A 20,679-nucleotide genomic window follows, 5' to 3' on the forward strand; every position below is an offset into this window, starting at 1 on the left:
CTGACACCTCCTGGTATAGAGGTCCTGGATGGCAGGAAGCTTTGCCCCGGTGATGTACTGGGCCGTACACACTAACCTCTGTAGTGCCTTGCAGTAGGTGGCCGAGCAGCTGCTGTACCAGGCAGTGATGCAACCCGTCAGGATGCTCTCGATGGTGCAGCTGTGGAACCTAATGAGGATCTGAGGACCCATGCCAAATCTTTTCAGTCTCCTGAGGGGGAATAGGTTTTGTCGTGCTCCTCTTCACGACTGTCTTGGTGTGTTTGGACCATGTTAGTTTGTTGGTGATGTGGACACCAAGGAACTTAAAGCTCTCAACCTGCTCCACTGCAGCCCTGTCGATGAGAATGGGGGCGTGCTCTTTCCTCCATTTCCTGTAGTCCACAATCATCTCCTTAGTCTTGGTTACGTTGAGGGAGAGGTTGTTATTCTGGCACCACCCGGCCAGGTCTCGGACCTCCTCCCTATAGGCTGTCTCGTCATTGTTGGTGATCAGGCCTACCACTGTTGTGTCGTCTCCAAACTTAATGATGGTGTTGGAGTCGTGCCTGGCCATGCAGTCGTGGGTGAACAGGGAGTATAGGATGGGACTGAACACGCACCCCTGAGGGGCCCCCGTATTGAGGGTCAGCGTGGCAGATGTATTGTTACCTACCTTTACCACCTGGAGGCGGCCCGTCAGGAAGTCCAGGATCAAGTTGCAGAAGGAGGTGTTTAGTCCCAGGGTCCTTAGCTTAGTGATGAGCTTTGACGGCACTACGGTGTTGAACGTTGAACTGTAGTCAATGAATAGCATTCTCACATAAGAGTTCCTTTTGTCCAGGTGGGAAAGGGCAGTGTGGAGTGCAACAGAGATTGCATCATCTGTGGATCTGTTTGGGCGGTATGCAAATTGGAGTGGTTCTAGGGTTTCTGGGATAATGGTGTTGATGTGAGCCATTACCAGCCTTTCAAAGCACTTCACGGCAACAGACGTGAGTGCTACAGGTCTGTAGTCTTGTAGGCAGGTTGCCTTAGTGTTCTTGGGCACAGGGACTATGGTGGTCTGCTTGAAACATGTAGGTATTACAGACTCAATCAGGGACATGTTGAAAATGTCAGTGAAGACACTAGTGATGTTGCTGTTTGTTACTCGTCTTGTTGGCTGAGGGAAAGTGGTCAACGTTTCTACTAGGGGGGGATAGAAGGTTGACACAGGCTAGTGATGTTGCTGTTTGTTACTCGTCTTGTTGGCTGAGGGAAAGTAAGTGTTGTACATTTATACTTAACATCTTCAAAGTGCACATCAGAATTCGGTAAGAAGGACCTCGCTCTGTTGCATCCTGGAGATGTTCATGTCCTGTTAAGATGAATGACCATCTCATTCTGAGCAGCCTAACCGGGTTACACACCCAATGCATATGAGTCAGGTCAATGTGTCGAATAGACGGTTAGTTAAAACGCTTCTGGTCAAATGTCCATTACCACGTTTTCCTAATGGAAGTGTGTGTGTGTGTGTGTGTGTGCGCGCAGGGACCCTGGTGGGGGTCTAGAGATGGCAGACTTCATTCGAGATGAGACTCCACCAGTAGACTGCAGCTCCAGAAACTCTTATACAGGGATGGACTCCTGCCACCAGGTGAGACAGAATGTTGGGATGGACTCCTGCCACCAGGTGAGACAGAATGTTGGGATGGACTCCGGTCACCAGGTGAGACAGAATGTTGGGATGGACTCCTGCCACCAGGTGAGACAGAATGTTGGGATGGACTCCGGTCACCAGGTGAGACAGAATGTTGGGATGGACTCCGGTCACCAGGTGAGAAAGAATGTTGGGATGGACTCCGGTCACCAGGTGAGACAGAATGTTGGGATGGACTCCGGTCACCAGGTGAGACAGAATGTTGGGATGGACTCCGGTCACCAGGTGAGACAGAATGTTGGGATGGACTCCTGCCACCAGGTGAGACAGAATGTTGGGATGGACTCCGGTCACCAGGTGAGACAGAATGTTGGGATGGACTCCGGCCACCAGGTGAGACAGAATGTTGGGATGGACTCCGGCCACCAGGTGAGACAGAATGTTGGGATGGACTCCGGCCACCAGGTGAGACAGAATGTTGGGATGGACTCCGGTCACCAGGTGAGACAGAATGTTGGGATGGACTCCGGTCACCAGGTGAGACAGAATGTTGGGATGGACTCCGGCCACCAGGTGAGACAGAATGTTGGGATGGACTCCGGCCACCAGGTGAGACAGAATGTTGGGATGGACTCCTGCCACCAGGTGAGACAGAATGTTGGAATGGACTCCGGTCACCAGGTGAGAAAGAATGTTGGGATGGACTCCGGTCACCAGGTGAGAAAGAATGTTGGGATGGACTCCGGTCACCAGGTGAGAAAGAATGTTGGGATGGACTCCGGTCACCAGGTGAGACAATGTTGGGATGGACTCCGGTCACCAGGTGAGACAGAATGTTGGGATGGACTCCGGTCACCAGGTGAGACAGAATGTTGGGATGGACTCCGGTCACCAGGTGAGACAGAATGTTGGGATGGACTCCTGCCACCAGGTGAGACAGAATGTTGGGATGGACTCCTGCCACCAGGTGAGACAATGTTGGGATGGACTCCGGTCACCAGGTGAGACAGAATGTTGGGATGGACTCCGGTCACCAGGTGAGACAGAATGTTGGGATGGACTCCGGTCACCAGGTGAGACAGAATGTTGGGATGGACTCCGGTCACCAGGTGAGACAGAATGTTGGGATGGACTCCGGCCACCAGGTGAGACAGAATGTTGGGATGGACTCCGGCCACCAGGTGAGACAGAATGTTGGGATGGACTCCTGCCACCAGGTGAGACAGAATGTTGGGATGGACTCCGGTCACCAGGTGAGACAATGTTGGGATGGACTCCGGTCACCAGGTGAGACAGAATGTTGGGATGGACTCCGGCCACCAGGTGAGACAGAATGTTGGGATGGACTCCGGTCACCAGGTGAGACAGAATGTTGGGATGGACTCCGGTCACCAGGTGAGACAGAATGTTGGGATGGACTCCGGTCACCAGGTGAGACAAACTAATGCTTCTCTCTCCTGTGGAAACTGTATTTTGGAGGGATTGATTTGATACTGGAAGCAGTAGTCTGCTCTCGCCGGAGACATTACGTGTTTTACAAATGACAGAGGATAAAATATACTACATACGCCACAGTGTTCTTTCCATCGTGGTCCTCGAAGATGTTCTGTTCTTCAACATTTTAAGTTTTGACGACCTGAAAAGGTTACTGATGTAGAAAGTTATTGTTTTATGTCTCTTGTTATGTCTTGATAAGTCGCTCTTCCTCCCACCTTTCTGTTGTTCAGATTGCGTCCGCCAACGGCCACGGAGGAACCACGACAGCCAAAGGTAACAGCTACCGCCACTCTCATTCTTCAGCCTTCGACACCTGATTGGGTCCAACGACTGTGAGGCGGCAGTTGGTTGTGCAATGTATTTACCTGATATTCTGAGAAGAGCCGTTGAAAGACGTCTAAACTACTCTCAGCCTTCTCCCTCATCTTCAGCTGGGCTTTTCTGCAAGTCGTGACTGGCATGTGTACGACACAATAGGGTGAAAGATGAGAGTTGTAGTCGTATGGCTTTGTCCCTCCCTTAGTCGTATGGCTTTGTCCCTCCCCTAGTCCTATGGCGTTGTCCCTCCCCTAGTCGTATGGCGTTGTCCCTCCCCTAGTCGTATGGCTTTGTCCTTCCCCTAGTCGTATGGCTTTGTCCCTCCCCTAGTCGTATGGCTTTGTCCCTCCCCTAGTCCTATGGCGTTGTCCCTCCCCTAGTCGTATGGCGTTGTCCCTCCCCTAGTCGTATGGCTTTGTCCTTCCCCTAGTCGTATGGCTTTGTCCCTCCCCTAGGCGTATGGCTTTGTCCCTCCCCTAGGCGTATGGCTTTGTCCCTCCCCTAGTCGTATGGCTTTGTCCCTCCCCTAGTCGTATGGCTTTGTCCCTCCCCTAGTCGTATGGCTTTGTCCCTCCCCTAGTCGTATGGCTTTGTCCCTCCCCTAGTCGTATGGCTTTGTCCCTCCCCTAGTCGTATGGCTTTGTCCCTCCCCTAGTCGTATGGCTTTGTCCCTCCCCTAGTCGTATGGCGTTGTCCCTCCCCTAGTCGTATGGCGTTGTCCCTCCCCTAGTCGTATGGCGTTGTCCCTCCCCTAGTCGTATGGCGTTGTCCCTCCCCTAGTCGTATGGCGTTGTCCCTCCCCTAGTCGTATGGCGTAGTCCCTCCCCTAGTCGTATGGCTTTGTCCCTCCCCTAGTCGTATGGCTTTGTCCCTCCCCTAGTCGTATGGCGTTGTCCCTCCCCTAGTCGTATGGCGTTGTCCCTCCCCCGGTCGTATGGCGTTGTCCCTCCCCCGGTCGTATGGCGTTGTCCCTCCCCTGGTCGTATGGCGTTGTCCCTCCCCTAGTCGTATGGCTTTGTCCCTCCCCTAGTCGCTTGGCTTTGTCCCTCCCCTAGTCGTATGGCTTTGTCCCTCCCCTAGTCGTATGGCTTTGTCCCTCCCCTAGTCGTATGGCTTTGTCCCTCCCCTAGTCGTATGGCTTTGTCCCTCCCCTAGTCGTATGGCTTGTTGCCAGCCAGCTAATCAGTCACTGGAGTGGTCTGTTGAAAGACAGATGGCTTTCCAAATGAACCCTCTTTTAGTTGGCAGTCCAGGTCCATTGGGTGGAGTGTGGAGTTGGCGACTCAGGGTCCATTGTGTGTCCTCCAGAGCGACTGCATTGTTTGAATTATTCAACATGTTCGCTCAACACCATTCTAATTAGCTCGCTGTCTCCTCTCTGATCGGGTCGGTAGAAAGAGAAGAGGCCAGAGCTGAAGTTTGACCAGGGCTCTGTCCCAAATGGCCTCCTTTATAAAGTGAACTACATGCAGGGCTCACGGTGAAAAGCAGTGCACGCTATAGGGAATAGTGTTCCATTTGATACAGCCCAGGGGCTGATGGTTTATTCTCCCTCCCCTGAGGACCAGCCTCCACTTACACTGTCCATTACAGAGTCTGACTTAGGTTGGGATTCAAACCCAAGAAAACACTGTCCATTACAGTCTGACCAAGGTTGGGATTCAAACCCAAGAAAACACTGTCCATTACAGAGTCTGACTTAGGTTGGGATTCAAACCCAAGAAAACACTGTCCATTACATAGTCTAAGGTTGGGATTCAAACCCAAGAAAACACTGTCCATTACAGTCTGACTTAGGTTGGGATTCAAACCCAAGAAAACACTGTCCATTACAGAGTCTGACTTAGGTTGGGATTCAAACCCAAGAAAACACTGTCCATTACAGAGTCTGACTTAGGTTGGGATTCAAACCCAAGAAAACACTGTCCATTACAGAGTCTGACAGGTTGGGATTCAAACCCAAGAAAACACTGTCCATTACATAGTCTAAGGTTGGGATTCAAACCCAAGCAAATAAACAACATCTAACATAACACTGCCGTCCACTTTGAATGTGTGTGCAATTTTTAATCCTTGTCGAACTGAATCTTCCCGTACTCAGGGCAGCCACTGACTGAAAATCCTCTGGTCTCTTTGAGAAAGAGCTCTTGTGAAATCATGTTATATTTGTTGTGTTAGTTAATGTTTTCTTGGACTCGTGTTTTGGACTGTTTTTGTTTTCCTCAGGAGAGAGACTTGAGAACTCTTGTTTAAACAAGGTTACCTTGTTAACACGTGGCAGGATATCTAATCTTCACAGACTGCCTTACGCGACTGCCGTTCCACAGACTGCCGTACAGACTGGCGTTCCCAGACTGCCTTACGCAGACTGGCGTTCCACAGACTGCCGTACAGACTGCCGTTCCACAGACTGCCGTACACAGACTGCCTTTCCACAGACTGCCTACGCAGACTGCCGTTCCACAGACTGCCGACAGACTGCCGTTCCACAACTGCCTCACAGACTGCCGTCCCAGACTGCCTTACGCAGACTGCCGTTCCAGTGACTGCCGTACACAGACTGGTACACAGACTGCCGACAGACTGCATTGTTCCACAGACTGCCGTACACAGACTGCCGTTCCACAGACTGCCTTACGCAGACTGCCGTTCCACAGACTGCCGTACACAGACTGCCGTACACAGACTGCCGTTCCACAGACTGCCTTTACAGACTGCCGTCCACAGACTGCCGTACACAGACTGCCTACACAGACTGCCGTTCCACAGACTGCACGTACAGACTGCCGTTCCACAGACTGCCGTACACAGACTGCCGCTGAGTGGTTACGCAGACTCCGTCCCCTGAGGACCTGCCGTCCACAGACTGCCATTACAGACTGCCTTACGCAGACTGCCGATTCCACAGACTGCCGAAACAGACTGCCATTCCACAGACTGCCACGCAGTTGCCTCAAACGCAAGAAAACACTGCCTTACAGAGACTGCCGTTCCACAGACTGCCGTTCCAAACCCAAGAAAAGACTGCCATTACAGAGTGCCGACTTAGACTGCCGGATTCAGACTGCCAAGAAAAGACTGCCTTACACAGACTGCCTTACACAGACTGCCTTACACAGACTAAACACACAGACTGCCGTAACAGACTGCCGTCCACGGACTGCCGTGCACGGACTGCCGTTCCACAGACTGCCGTTCCACAGACTGCCGTTCCACAGACTGCCGTTCCACAGACTGCCGTTCCACAGACTGCCGTTCCACAGACTGCCGTTCCACAGACTGCCGTACACAGACTGCCGTACGCAGACTGCCGTACACAGACTGCCGTACACAGACTGCCGTACACAGACTGCCGTACACAGACTGCCTTACAGACTGCCTTACACAGACTGCTGTACTAGGATGGGCCAATAGAGTTAGGTAGAGATGGTCTTAAAACAGACCTTTCCCACCACAGTTCAATTGTCTTTTTGGCTCTCAAGCTGTGTCTTCACTGTCTTCACATAGGACGAACAGGGAGGAAAAGCCTAGTGGTTAGAGTGTTGGACCAGTAACTGAAAGGTTGCTGGTTGAAATCAATGAGAAGGTGAAACGCCTGTGCCCTTGAGCAAGGCACTCATGCCTTATTTGCTCCAGGTTTTGCGTACTATTTTGGCTGACCCTATAACACAACAGATTCCACTGCACCTCTTGTTCCAAACAAGGTTCCATCCTCCTCTCTCCATCCACCTCTCTCCATCCTCTCTCTCCATCCCTCTGTCTCTCTCTCTCCATCCCTCTGCCTTACTCTCTGTCTCCTCTCTCTGTCTCCTCTTCTGTCAGACTGCTCTGTCTCCTCTCTCTGTCTCCCTCTCTCTGACTGCCTCTCTCTGTCTCCTCTCTCTGTCTCCTCTCTCTGTGGGCCTCTCTCTGTCTAGGTCTCTCTGTCTCTCTCTCTGACCTTCTGTCTCCACCACTGTTCAATTGTCTTCTCTTTGGCTCTCTTCTCTGTCTCTTCTCTTCTCTGTCTCCCGAACTCTTCTCTGGTCCTCCTCTGTCTTCTGTCTCCTCTCTCTGTCTTCTGGACCTCTCTCTGTCTCCTCTCTCTGTCTCCTCTTTCTCTCTTCTCTGTCTCCTCTCTCTTCTCTCTTCTCTGTGCCCTTGAGCTCTGTCTCCTCTCTCTTATCTGTCTCCTCTGTCTTCTCTGTCTTCTCTGTCTCCTCTGTCTTCTGTCTCCTATCTCTGTCTCCTCTCTCTGTCTTCTGTCACCTCTCTCTGTCTTCTGTCTCCCTCTGTCTTCTGTCTGTCTCTCTGTCTTCTGTCTCCTCTCTTCGTGTCCTCTGTCTCCTCTCTTCATGTCCTCTCTCTGTCTGATACCTTGGTCTGCACACAATGCCTAGAACAAGCAGCAAATATAGTAAGTTGCTTATGTTTAAACTCAACATTTAATTTAGGAACTAAGATCAGTGAAGAAGCTGAAGGGTTAAATGCTGCTCGACAATGTGTATCTGCTCAAACACATTACAGATCCGAGAACAGACCTTCACTAATTGATCTCCTTTCCTCCCCTCCAGACATGATGTCTGACCCAAAGATTTACTGCCTTGTCTCCAGCCACTCCTTCGCCTCCATGCAGCCCTCCACCTCCCTTGGCCCCTCCGAGCTCTCCTGCGACCCTGCAAACCATTGTGGCTCCGCCTCCCACCCCTTCAGCCAATCCATGTCCTCTTGCGACACAGAGGGGTCGGCCCACACCCCCGGGTTACATTCCCAGTCCTTCAGGAAGGAGCCTCGTACCCGGGTCTACCCCGCACGTCCAGCTCTGCTGGATCAGCCTTCCCCGACCCCTCCCTGCCCTCAGCTGACTTCAGCCTCTACCCCCCTCCTTGGAGAGGGGGCCTGGACCCGGTGTGTGAGCTGGAAGCTGCCAGACCCCACCGGCCAGGGGCTGAAGCTGGAGGACAGGGGATTACGGAGGGGGCTGCGGCTGAAAGGCTCTGCCAGCAGCATCCGGACCAGGCCTCTACCTCTGGCTGCTCCACAGCCTGCTACAGACACCAGCAGGAACCCTGCAGGCTAGGGCTGGCAGGGGAGGGGGGGTCAGGTTTGTACCAGGCCGACCAGGGTGGTGGTGGTGGTGGTGGTGGGGGGAAGGTCAGTGCAGACAGCCTCCGCAGCCTGAGTACACGTAGCAGCGGCTCCACAGAGAGCTACTGCAGCGGGACAGACAGAGACACCAACAGCACCGTCAGCAGCTTCCACAGCGAGCAGACCAGCTCCACGCACGTTGAGAGTTTACTGTCCCTGTCAGGGGATGAGCAGCGCGGGACAGGGAGGGAGAGGGGAGGTGGGGAGGCTGCTGCTACTGGGCCCGGGTCCACCTCGACAGGGGAGGGCAGGACTTCTACTCTGGGGTCCAGCCTTGGTTCGAGCATCTCAAGAGGACCAAACAGCCTGCCTTCCAGGGAGGCTAATAAGAACCCTCATGCCAATGAGCTAACAGCCAAACAGCCCTTCTCCTCCGCCACGTCCCCCTCTATCACCAACCCCCCATCCTCGGGCCAGGAGCCTCCAGCAGGCCCCTCCTACAGCAGTAGCACGAGGACCAGTGTTGACGGCTCGGCCTGCACAGCCAGCAGGGAACAGGACCGGGGGAGAGGAGAGAAAGAGGACGTGAAATCCGCCAACCTCGTCCAACGAACTTCTTCCTCATTGGGAGCCGGGCGCAACAGCGGGCGCCGCCGGACCGGTAAGAAACGGGCGAGCAGCTTCGATGCCAGCCGTCACCGGGACTACATGTCTTTGCGTGGCGTGGCCAAGCCGCGCAGTACGGTATTCGCTGCCGGGGGTGGGGAGGAGGAGTGGAGCGAAGCCAGTGACCTTAGCTGTGCCTCCAGCCTTCAGTCCACCCAATCACATCACTTCAGCACGGACTCCTCCTCATCCACCACTTCCCACTCCTGCCACTCCCCCGAGGGACGCTACCGTGCCCTGAAAGTCAAGCACAGCCACTCCCACTCCCACAGCCACTCCCACACAGCCGCCACCACCGCCTCCACCTCCTCCTCTTCACAGAAAGCCCAGGCTGAATATGAGACGGGGGAGGGAGGGCCGGGGAAGAGGCAAGCGTCGCACCTCTGGTCGGACACCCAGCACGGGCAGCGCCAAAACCCACGCCCGGGTGCTGAGCCTGGACAGCGGCACGACGGCGTCCGCATGCCTTAACGACCCCCACCGCCTGGGGGCCCCCGCCGCCGGGCTCCGACCCCTCACCACCTCCAAATCTGACCTGGAAGCCAAAGAGGGGGAGGTCCTGGACGCTGCGTCCCTATTGGGCAGGGCCTCACAGCTGGAGTCAGTGACCAGGTCCAGGAATAGTCTACCCAGCCAGACAGCCTTCTCTTCAGAGCCCCTGGACGCTCCCACTGCCGGCCCTTCACGAGGTGGGTTTCTAGGGTTATAGTTTAGTGGGTTTCTAGGGTTAGTTATAGTTTAGTGGGTTTCTAGGGTTAGTTATAGTTTAGTGGGTTGCTAGGTTAGTTATAGTTTAGTGGGTTGCTAGGGTTAGTTATAGTTTAGTGGGTTGCTAGGGTTAGTTATAGTTTAGTGGGTTGCTAGGGTTAGTCATAGTTTAGTGGGTTGCTAGGGTTAGTCATAGTTTAGTGGGTTTCTAGGGTTAGTCATAGTTTAGTGGGTTGCTAGGGTTAGTTATAGTTTAGTGGGTTTCTAGGGTTAGTTATAGTTTAGTGGGTTTCTAGGGTTAGTTATAGGTTAGTGGGTTTCTAGGGTTAGTTATAGTTTAGTGGGTTGCTAGGGTTAGTTATAGTTTAGTGGGTTTCTAGGGTTAGTCATAGTTTAGTGGGTTGCTAGGGTTTATAGTTTAGTGGGTTGCTAGGGTTAGTCATAGTGTAGTGGGTTGCTAGGGTTAGTCATAGTTTAGTGGGTTGCTAGGGTTAGTCATAGTTTAGTGGGTTCTAGGGTTAGTTATAGTTTAGTGGGTTTCTAGGGTTAGTTATAGTTTAGTGGGTTTCTAGGGTTAGTTATAGGTTAGTGGGTTTCTAGGGTTAGTTATAGTTTAGTGGGTTGCTAGGGTTAGTTATAGTTTAGTGGGTTGCTAGGGTTAGTTATAGTTTAGTGGGTTGCTAGGGTTAGTCATAGTTTAGTGGGTTGCTAGGGTTAGTCATAGTGTAGTGGGTTGCTAGGGTTAGTCATAGTTTAGTGGGTTGCTAGGGTTAGTCATAGTTTAGTGGGTTTCTAGGGTTAGTTATAGTTTAGTGGGTTTCTAGGGTTAGTTATAGTTTAGTGGGTTTCTAGGGTTATAGTTTAGTGGGTTTCTAGGGTTAGTTATAGTTTAGTGGGTTTCTAGGGTTAGTTATAGTTTAGTGGGTTTCTAGGGTTAGTTATAGTTTAGTGGGTTTCTAGGGTTAGTTATAGTTTAGTGGGTTTCTAGGGTTATAGTTTAGTGGGTTTCTAGGGTTATAGTTTAGTGGGTTTCTAGGGTTATAGTTTAGTGGGTTTCTAGGGTTATAGTTTAGTGGGTTTCTAGGGTTATAGTTTAGTGAGTTTCTAGGGTTATAGTTTAGTGGGTTTCTAGGGTTAGTTATAGTTTAGTGGGTTTCTAGGGTTAGTTATAGTTTAGTGGGTTTCTAGGGTTAGTTATAGTTTAGTGGGTTTCTAGGGTTAGTTATAGTTTAGTGGGTTTCTAGGGTTAGTTATAGTTTAGTGGGTTTCTAGGGTTAGTTATAGTTTAGTGGGCGGGTTAGTTATAGTTTAGTGGGTTTCTCGGGTTAGTTATAGTTTAGTGGGTTTCTCGGGTTAGTTATAGTTTAGTGGGTTTCTCGGGTTAGTTATAGTTTAGTGGGTAGTTTGGTAATCTTGTTTTCATTATGGACTAGTAACCTCTCATTGTAACCTCAGTGGATTGACGAACAATGTCAAATACGTGGTTATCATGAAGCTCTGACACTTGCTTTAATAGAAACTGAATCTAAGCATTTAACATCACTGTTAAGTCATGTAGCTAGTTAGCTAGTAGTCTAGTCCTTCACTGCACGGGTAAGTCATGTAGCTAGTTAGCTAGTAGTCTAGTCCTTCACTGCACTGTTAAGTCATGTAGCTAGTTAGCTAGTAGTCTAGGCCTTCACTGCACGGGTAAGTCATGTAGCTAGTTAGCTAGTAGTCTAGGCCTTCACTGCACGGGTAAGTCATGTAGCTAGTTAGCTAGTAGTCTAGGCCTTCACTGCACGGGTAAGTCATGTAGCTAGTTAGCTAGTAGTCTAGGCCTTCACTGCACGAGTAAGTCATGTAGCTAGTTAGCTAGTAGTCTAGGCCTTCACTGCACTGTTAAGTCATGTAGCTAGTTAACTAGTAGTCTAGGCCTTTCACGAGTAAGTCATGTAGCTAGTTAGCTAGTAAGGCCTTCACTGCACTGTTAAGTCATATAGCTAGTTAGCTAGTAGTCTTTCACTGCAATGAGGGGTTTTCCTCCCAGAGACTGTGTTTCCTCTAACAGTGATTCTGCTGCCTATAACATGACGTGCACATTCCACAGTTTGGTTTCTGCCACTTTCTGACCGATTAGAATTACTGGAATGAATCAATGTCAAAGAATCCATTTCAATTGAAACTTGGATGACAGGTCAGCCTTTTAGAGTACTCACACCCCTGCTCCTTTTTCACATTTGTTGTTACAGCCTGAATTTAAAATGGATTAAGTTGTGATTTTGTGATCTACACACACTACCCCCAATAATCTCAAATAGTTATGTTTTTTAAGATTTTTTTTTTTTTGAAATGTGTTAAATTAGAAGCTGAAATGTCTCAAGTCAGTAAGTTTTCAACCACGTTTTGTTATGGCAAGCCTAATTAAGTTCAGGAGTACAAATGTGCTTAACATGTCACATAATTAGTTGCATTGGACTCATTCTGTGTGCAAAAATAGTGTGTAACTTGACTTTTAAATGAGTACCCCATCTCTCGTGTCCCGCGCATACAATTATCTGTACGTTCTCTTAGTCGAGCAGTCCTAAATAATTTACAAGCATACCCATAACATGATGCAGCCACCACTATGCATGAAAATATGGACAGTGGTACTCCGTACTGTGTTGTATTGGATTTTCCCTAAACATAACACTTTGTATTCAGGACAAAGTTCTTTGCTGTTTTACTGTAGTGCCTTATAGCAAACAGGATACTCTGAAATATTTTTATTCTGCACAGGCTTCCTCCTTTTCACTCTGTCAATTAGGTTGGTATTGAGAAATCAAATTTGATTGATCAATTACACATATTTAGCAGATGTGGGTATGGTGAAATGCTTGTGTTCCCAGCTCCAACAGTGCAGTAGTATCTAACTAAATGCTTGTGTTCCAAGCTCCAACAGTGCAGTAGTATCTAACTAAATCCTTGTGTTCCAAGCTCCAACAGTGCAGTAGTATCTAACTAAATCCTTGTGTTCCTAGCTCCAACAGTGCAGTAGTATCTAACTAAATCCTTGTGTTCCTAGCTCCAACAGTGCAGTAGTATCTAACTAAATCCTTGTGTTCCAAGCTCCAACAGTGCAGTAGTATCTAACTAAATGCTTGTGTTCCTAGCTCCAACAGTGAAGTAGTATCTAACTAAATCCTTGTGTTCCTAGCTCCAACAGTGCAGTAGTATCTAACTAAATCCTTGTGTTCCCAGCTCCAACAGTGCAGTAGTATCTAACTAAATGCTTGTGTTCCGAGCTTCATCAGTGCAGTAATATCGAACAATTCACACACAAAAAAAACAACACAAATCTAAAAGTGAAAGAATGGAATTAAGTAATATATAAATATTAGATTCAGCAATATCTGAGTGGCATTAACTGATATACAGTAGAATAGAATACAGTATATACATATGCGATGAGTAAAGCAGTATTTAAACATTGTTAAAGTGGCTAGTTTGGACAGCTACTCATTCCAGGGTTTTTCTTTATTTTGACTGTTTTCTACATTGTAGAAATAATAGTGAAGACATCCAAACTATTAAATAACACATATGGAATCATGTAGTAACCAAAAAAAAGTGTTAAACAAATAAAAATATATTTTATAATATTGATGACAGCTTTGCACACTCTTGGCATTCTCTCAACCAGCTTCATGAGGTAGTCACCTGGAATGCATTTCAATCAACAGTTGTGCCTTTTTAATTTGTGGAACTTCTTTCCTAAATGTGTTTTGAGACAATGAGTTGTGTTTTGACAAGGTAGGGGTGTTATACAGAAGTTAGCCCTATTTGGGTAAATACCCAAGTCCATATTATGGCAAGAACCGCTCAAATAATCAAAGACAAAACGACAGTCCATCATTACTTTTAAGACATGAAGGTCAGTGAAGAACTTTCAAAGTTTGTGTGCAGTCGCAAAAACCATCAAGCTCGGTGATGAAACTGGTTTCGTGAGGACCGCCACAGGAAAGGAAGACCCAGAGTTAACCTCTGCTGCAGAGGATAAGTTCATCACAGTTAACTGCACCTCAGATTGAAGCCCAAATAAGTGCTTCAGAGGTCAAGTAACAGACACATCTCAACATCAACTGCTAAATAAACACGTGGAAGAAGTCACTGGGTGAGAATAGTGTTCTGAAGAACCTGTACATCATCTTTACCCCCCCTGTGTGTATCTCTACAATGTCTCAGTCATAACACTCTCGTCTCTAAATAAGGACCTGGGAATAGCTTTGGCGTTTCCCCTCTCGGAGTTGGTATCAACGATTTCCTGTCTTGTAATTTGTCGGTCTTTTATGAGTCATGGTATGGATGCTGGGTTATTTTATCTTTTTTTTCTTCAGTCAGCTGGGCTCCAGTGTATATATACACCACCAGAGTCTCTGGGTGTGTCTGGACCTGTCTGCCAGGGTTGGCAGTGAGTGGACGGTAATCAGTCCTCATCTACCCTGGTGTAGCTTGGTTTGCAGCCGAGCTGAGGGATTCCATTTATGCCTGCAGAGAGGAATTGAGAGGTAGACAGGGTAGTGTCACCTATAATACACGCTGAGGACGACAGTTACTAACAGGTCGTGTGACCTTGGCCATTTTTAGTTGAGATGAATCATTTGGTTTGGTTGTATTTGCCTTCTTCTTCTGACATGTATGGATCTGAATGGTTGAGGTGTGTGTGATGGGCTTTAGTTGTGTTGTTTCATAACTGCAGCTTTCTTTCAACTGATTTGCTTAACACATGACCCCTGTTTAGTACCTCTGTCTGATGTTCAGGCAGGAACTGTTGCTAGTCACTGTTCTGAGAACCCTGTGGCAGAGGGCAGGGGTATTCAACTCTTACCCGACCAGGTTTGGAGTACTTCTGATTTTATTCTCTACCTGATAACACACCTGGTGTCTCAGGCCTAAATCAGTCCCTGATTTAAGAGGAGAACAATGTAAAATGGCAGTAGAATTGATTTCCAGGTCCAAAGTTAATTTAGAGTTGTATAGGCCCCTCTGCAGAGCTCTGCTATGGGCTTGAGTATCACTAAATTGATCACTAACATTTTGAAGCTGAGCCATTTACTCATGCTCTGCTGGGCTGTACAGTCAAATCTGACTAATTGTTTTTTTTTTTTTTTATTTTACCTTTATTTAACCAGGCAAGTCAGTTAAGAACACATTCTTATTTTCAATGACGGCCTGGGAACAGTGGGTTAACTGCCTGTTCAGGGGCTAACGACAGATTTGTACCTTCTCAGCTCGGGGGTTTGAACTTGCAACCTTCCGATTACTAGTCCAACGCTCTAAACACTAGGCTACCCTGCCGCCTCTACACTCTAACCACTAGGCTACCTGCCTCCTCTACACTCTAACCACTAGGCTACCTGCCTCCTCTACACTCTAACCACTAGGCTACCCTGCCGCCTCTACACTCTAACCACTAGGTTACCTGCCTCCTCTACACTCTAACCACTAGGCTACCCTGCCTCCTCTACACTCTAACCACTAGGCTACCCTGCCACCTCTACACTCTAACCACTAGGCTACACTACCTCCTCTACACTCTAACCACTAGGCCACCCTGCCACCTCTACACTCTAACCACTAGGCCACCCTGCCGCCTCTACACTCTAACCACTAGGCTACCCTGCCACCTCTACACTCTAACCACTAGGCTACCCTGCCACCTCTACACTCTAACCACTAGGCCACCCTGCCTCCTCTACGCTCTAACCACTAGGCTACCTGCCGCCCTACCTCTAACCACTAGGCTACCCTGCCACCTCTACACTCTAACCACTAGGCTACCCTGCCACCTCTACACTCTAACCACTAGGCTACCTGCCTCCTCTACACTCTAACCACAGGCTACCTGCCGCCTCTACACTCTAACCACTAGGTTACCTGCCTCCTCTACACTCTAACCACTAGGCTACCCTGCCTCCTCTACACTCTAACCACTAGGCTACCTGCCACCTCTACACTCTAACCACTAGGCTACTACCTCCTCTACACTCTAACCACTAGGCTACCCTGCCACCTCTACACTCTAACCACTAGGCCACCCTGCCGCCTCTACACTCTAACCACTAGGCTACCCTGCCTCCTCTACACTCTAACCACTAGGCTACCCTGCCACCTCTACACTCTAACCACTAGGCTACCCTGCCACCTCTACACTCTAACCACTAGGCTACCCTGCCTCCTCTACACTCTAACCACTAGGCTAGGCCTCTACACTCTAACCACTAGGCTACCCTGCCACCTCTACACTCTAACCACTAGGCTACCCTGCCGCCTCTACACTCTAACCACTAGGATAACCTGCCGCCTCTACACTCTAACCACTAGGCCACCCTGCCGCCTCTACACTCTAACCACTAGGCTACCCTGCCGCCTCTACACTCTAACCACTAGGCTACCCTGCCGCCTCTACACTCTAACCACTAGGCTACCCTGCCGCCTCTACACTCTAACCACTAGGCTACCCTGCCTCCTCTACACTCTAACCACTAGGCTACCCTGCCGCCTCTACACTCTAACCACTAGGCTACCCTGCCTCCTCTACACTCTAACCACTAGGCTACCTGCCCCTCTACACTCTAACCACTAGGCTACCCTGCCGCCTCTACACTCTAACCACTAGGATAACCTGCCGCCTCTACACTCTAACCACTAGGCCACCCTGCCGCCTCTACACTCTAACCACTAGGCTACCCTGCCGCCTCTACCTCTAACCACTAGGATAACCTCCTCTACACTCTAACCACTAGGCCACCCTGCCGCCTCTACACTCTAACCACTAGGCTACCCTGCCGCCTCTACACTCTAACCACTAGGCTACCCTGCCGCTAACCACTAGGCTACCCCCCTCTACACTCTAACCACTAGGCTACCCTGCCTCCTCTACACTCTAACCACTAGGCTACCCTGCCTCCTCTACACTCTAACCACTAGGCTACCCTGCCCCCCTCTACACTCTAACCACTAGGCTACCTGCCTCCTCTACACTCTAACCACTAGGCTACCCTGCCGCTCTACACTCTAACCACTAGGCTACCCTGCCGCCTCTACACTCTAACCACTAGGCTACCTGCCGCCTCGACACTCTAACCACTAGGCTACCCTGCCTCCTCTACACTCTAACCACTTGGCTACCCTGCCCTGCCGCCTCTACACTCTAACCACTAGGCTACCTGCCTCCTCTACACTCTAACCACTAGGCTACCCTGCCTCCTCTACACTCTAACCACTAGGCGACCTACCGCCCCTACACTCTAACCACTAGACTACCTGCCGCCTCTACACTCTAACCACTAGGCTACCCTACCTCCTCTACACTCTAACCACTAGGCCACCCTGCCTCCTCTACACTCTAACCACTAGGCTACCCTGCCTCCTCTACACTCTAACCACTAGGCTACCCTACCTCCTCTACACTCTAACCACTAGGCCACCCTGCCTCCTCTACACTCTAACCACTAGGCTACCCTGCCTCCTCTACACTCTAACCACTAGGCTACCCTGCCTCCTCTACACTCTAACCACTAGGCTACCCTGCCGCCTCTACACTCTAACCACTAGGCTACCCTGCCTCCTCTACACTCTAACCACTAGGCTACCCTGCCGCCACTACACTCTAACCACTAGGTACCTGCCACCTCTACACTCTAACCACTAGTCTACCCTGCCTCCTCTACACTCTAACCACTAGGCTACCCTGCCGCCTCTACACTCTAACCACTAGGCTACCCTGCCTCCTCTACACTCTAACCACTAGGCTACCCTGCCGCCATAACATGATGTCAGAACTACTTCAACCTCGTCCAATATAAAACAGGAGAGGTTATTTAACAGCAAATAATAATGTTCCTCGAGTTGTCGGAGTTTAGAGTGACGAAAAGTAGCCAACAGCTAACTGCTCTCTCATGTCCCTTCATTGAGCAGAGCAGGCCAAGAGGAGCCGTTGCTACGGATAAGTAGACTCAGAGAACCATGAGCAGAGCGTGCTGTGTGCAGGGAGGGAGTGAGTGACAGAGAGAAGCAGCTAATGGATTTACTGATGGAAGAAGAAGTTATTTCAGAAGCAATCAGGCCTGGTAGCGTAGGGCCTGAACGTCAGGCCTGGGTAGCGTAGGGCCTGAAGGTCGTGGGCCTGGGTAGCGTAGGGCCTGAAGGTCGTGGGCCTGGGTAGCGTAGGGCCTGAAGGTCGTGGGCCTGGGTAGCGTAGGGCCTGAAGGTCGTGGGCCTGGGTAGCGTAGGGCCTGAAGGTAGTGGGCTTGGGTAGCGTAGGGCCTGAAGGTAGTGGGCTTGGGTAGCGTAGGGCCTGATGATCGTGGGCCTGGGTAGCGTAGGGCCTGAAGGTCGTGGGCCTGGGTGGGGCTTGGGCTTAAATTTTATGCCCGTGCAGGGCTCCACTCTGCTGGTGTTCTCTTCTCTAAGCAGCGGCCAGCCATGCTGACACATAGACAAAGGGAACGTCCATCCCCTTACTGTTTTGCTGCTCCAAAACAGGAACAAAACAAGGGTGATACAATGAATCACAACGTTAGGACCAACACAAGCTCGGCTAAGTCAGGTGGTCACCATAGAGATGTTCGATAGATATCATCTCTTTCCAATAGCAGCTTCTGTGACAGCCTGGTCAGCTCCATTTAAGGGCTATCAGGCTTTGGTACAAATGTGTCCTCAATCCAACTCTGTGGTTGTCAGCCATGTTGCTAACCCCTTCCCCACTGCGCTTTCTCTCGCCTTGACAGCCCCCGGAAACGAGGACACGGTGACGTTTCGGCGTGAGCGTAGTACGTTCCGTCGGCAGGCAGTGCGGCGGCGACACAACGCGGGGAGTAACCCCACGCCCCCCTCCTCCCTCATCGGATCACCTCTCAGGTACGCTCCGCAATGCATGCTGGGCCCTCCACGGACGGGGTAAGGGTCAGCTGTGCATGTTGGCTCACGGACTTGGAGGGAGTCCGGGAGGGTACCCTTTGCAGCGTATGTTGGGTAATCGTAAAGGACAGGGATACGGGGTTTCTTGGTAGAGCTGTGCATGTTGGGTAATGGACATGGTCAAAGGTGGGGCTCGGGGGTCATGCAGCAGGTTGCCACTCTTCCCTTCCATCTACTTCCATCAAACTATTTCAGACTCATTCCTTCCTCTAACACCAGTGTAGGTCCTGTCCTGTCACTGGAAGGCAGGGAGGGGATTAGGTCCTGTCCTGTCACTGGAAGGCAGGGAGGGGGATTAGGTCCTGTCCTGTCACTGGAAGGCAGGGAGGGGGATTAGGTCCTGTCCTGTCACTGGAAGGCAGGGAGGGGGATTAGGTCCTGTCCTGTCACTGGAAGGCAGGGAGGGGGATTAGGTCCTGTCCTGTCACTGGAAGGCAGGGAAGGGGATTAGGTCCTGTCCTGTCACTGGAAGGCAGGGAGGGGGATTAGGTCCTGTCCTGTCACTGGAAGGCAGGGATGGGGATTAGGTCCTGTCCTGTCACTGGAAGGCAGGGAGGGGGATTAGGTCCTGTCCTGTCACTGGAAGGCAGGGAGGGGATTAGGTCCTGTCCTGTCACTGGAAGGCAGGGAGGGGGATTAGGTCCTGTCCTGTCACTGGAAGGCAGGGAGGGGGATTAGGTCCTGTCCTGTCACTGGAAGACAGGGAGGGGGATTAGGTCCTGTCCTGTCACTGGAAGACAGGGGGGGATTAGGTCCTGTCCTGTCACTGGAAGGCAGGGAGGGGGATTAGGTCCTGTCCTGTCACTGGAAGGCAGGGAGGGGGATTAGGTCCTGTCCTGTCACTGGAAGGCAGGGAGGGGGATTAGGTCCTGTCCTGTCACTGGAAGGCAGGGATGGGGATTAGGTCCTGTCCTGTCACTGGAAGGCAGGGATGGGGATTAGGTCCTGTCCTGTCACTGGAAGGCAGGGAGGGGGATTAGGTCCTGTCCTGTCACTGGAAGGCAGGGAGGGGGATTAGGTCCTGTCCTGTCACTGGAAGGCAGGGAGGGGGTTTAGGTCCTGTCACTGGAAGGCAGGGATGGGGATTAGGTCCTGTCACTGGAAGGCAGGGAGGGGGATTAGGTCCTGTCACTGGAAGGCAGGGAGGGGGATTAGGTCCTGTCACTGGAAGGCAGGGAGGGGGATTAGGTCCTGTCCTGTCACTGGAAGACAGGGAGGGGGATTAGGTCCTGTCACTGGAAGGCAGGGAGGGGGATTAGGTCCTGTCCTGTCACTGGAAGGCAGGGAGGGGGATTAGGTCCTGTCCTGTCACTGGAAGACAGGGAGGGGGATTAGGTCCTGTCCTGTCACTGGAAGACAGGGAGGGGGATTAGGTCCTGTCCTGTCACTGGAAGGCAGGGAGGGGGATTAGGTCCTGTCCTGTCACTGGAAGGCAGGGAGGGGGATTAGGTCCTGTCCTGTCCTGGAAGGCAGGGAGTGGGATTAGTTCCTGTCCTGTTACTGGAAGGCAGGGAGGGGGATTAGGTCCCGTCCTCTACTTTGGAAGGCAGGGAGGGGGATTAGGTCCTGTCCTGTCACTGGAAGACAGGGAGGGGGATTAGGTCCTGTCCTGTCCTGTCAATGAAAGGCAGGGAGTGGGATTAGTTCCTGTCCTGTTACTGGAAGGCAGGGAGGGGGATTCGGTCCTGCCACTGGAAGGCAGGGAGGGGGATTAGGTCCTGTCACTGGAAGACAGGGAGGGGGATTAGGTCCTGCCACTGGAAGGCAGGGAGGGGATTAGGTCCTGCCACTGGAAGGCAGGGAGGGGGATTAGGTCCTGTCCTCTACTCTGGAAGGCAGGGAGGGGGATTAGGTCCTGT

The 20,679-nt window shown here is 50.9% G+C and overlaps 1 pseudogene; it reads left to right on the forward strand.

Annotated features, from left to right (window-relative positions):
* Positions 1-20,679, forward strand: part of LOC135530156 (pecanex-like protein 1) — a 116,548-nt pseudogene that overhangs the window by 7,977 nt on the left and 87,892 nt on the right.

The sequence above is a fragment of the Oncorhynchus masou genome, unplaced genomic scaffold, assembly GCF_036934945.1.
Source record: "Oncorhynchus masou masou isolate Uvic2021 unplaced genomic scaffold, UVic_Omas_1.1 unplaced_scaffold_1278, whole genome shotgun sequence".
Taxonomy (NCBI): Eukaryota; Metazoa; Chordata; class Actinopteri; order Salmoniformes; family Salmonidae; genus Oncorhynchus; species Oncorhynchus masou.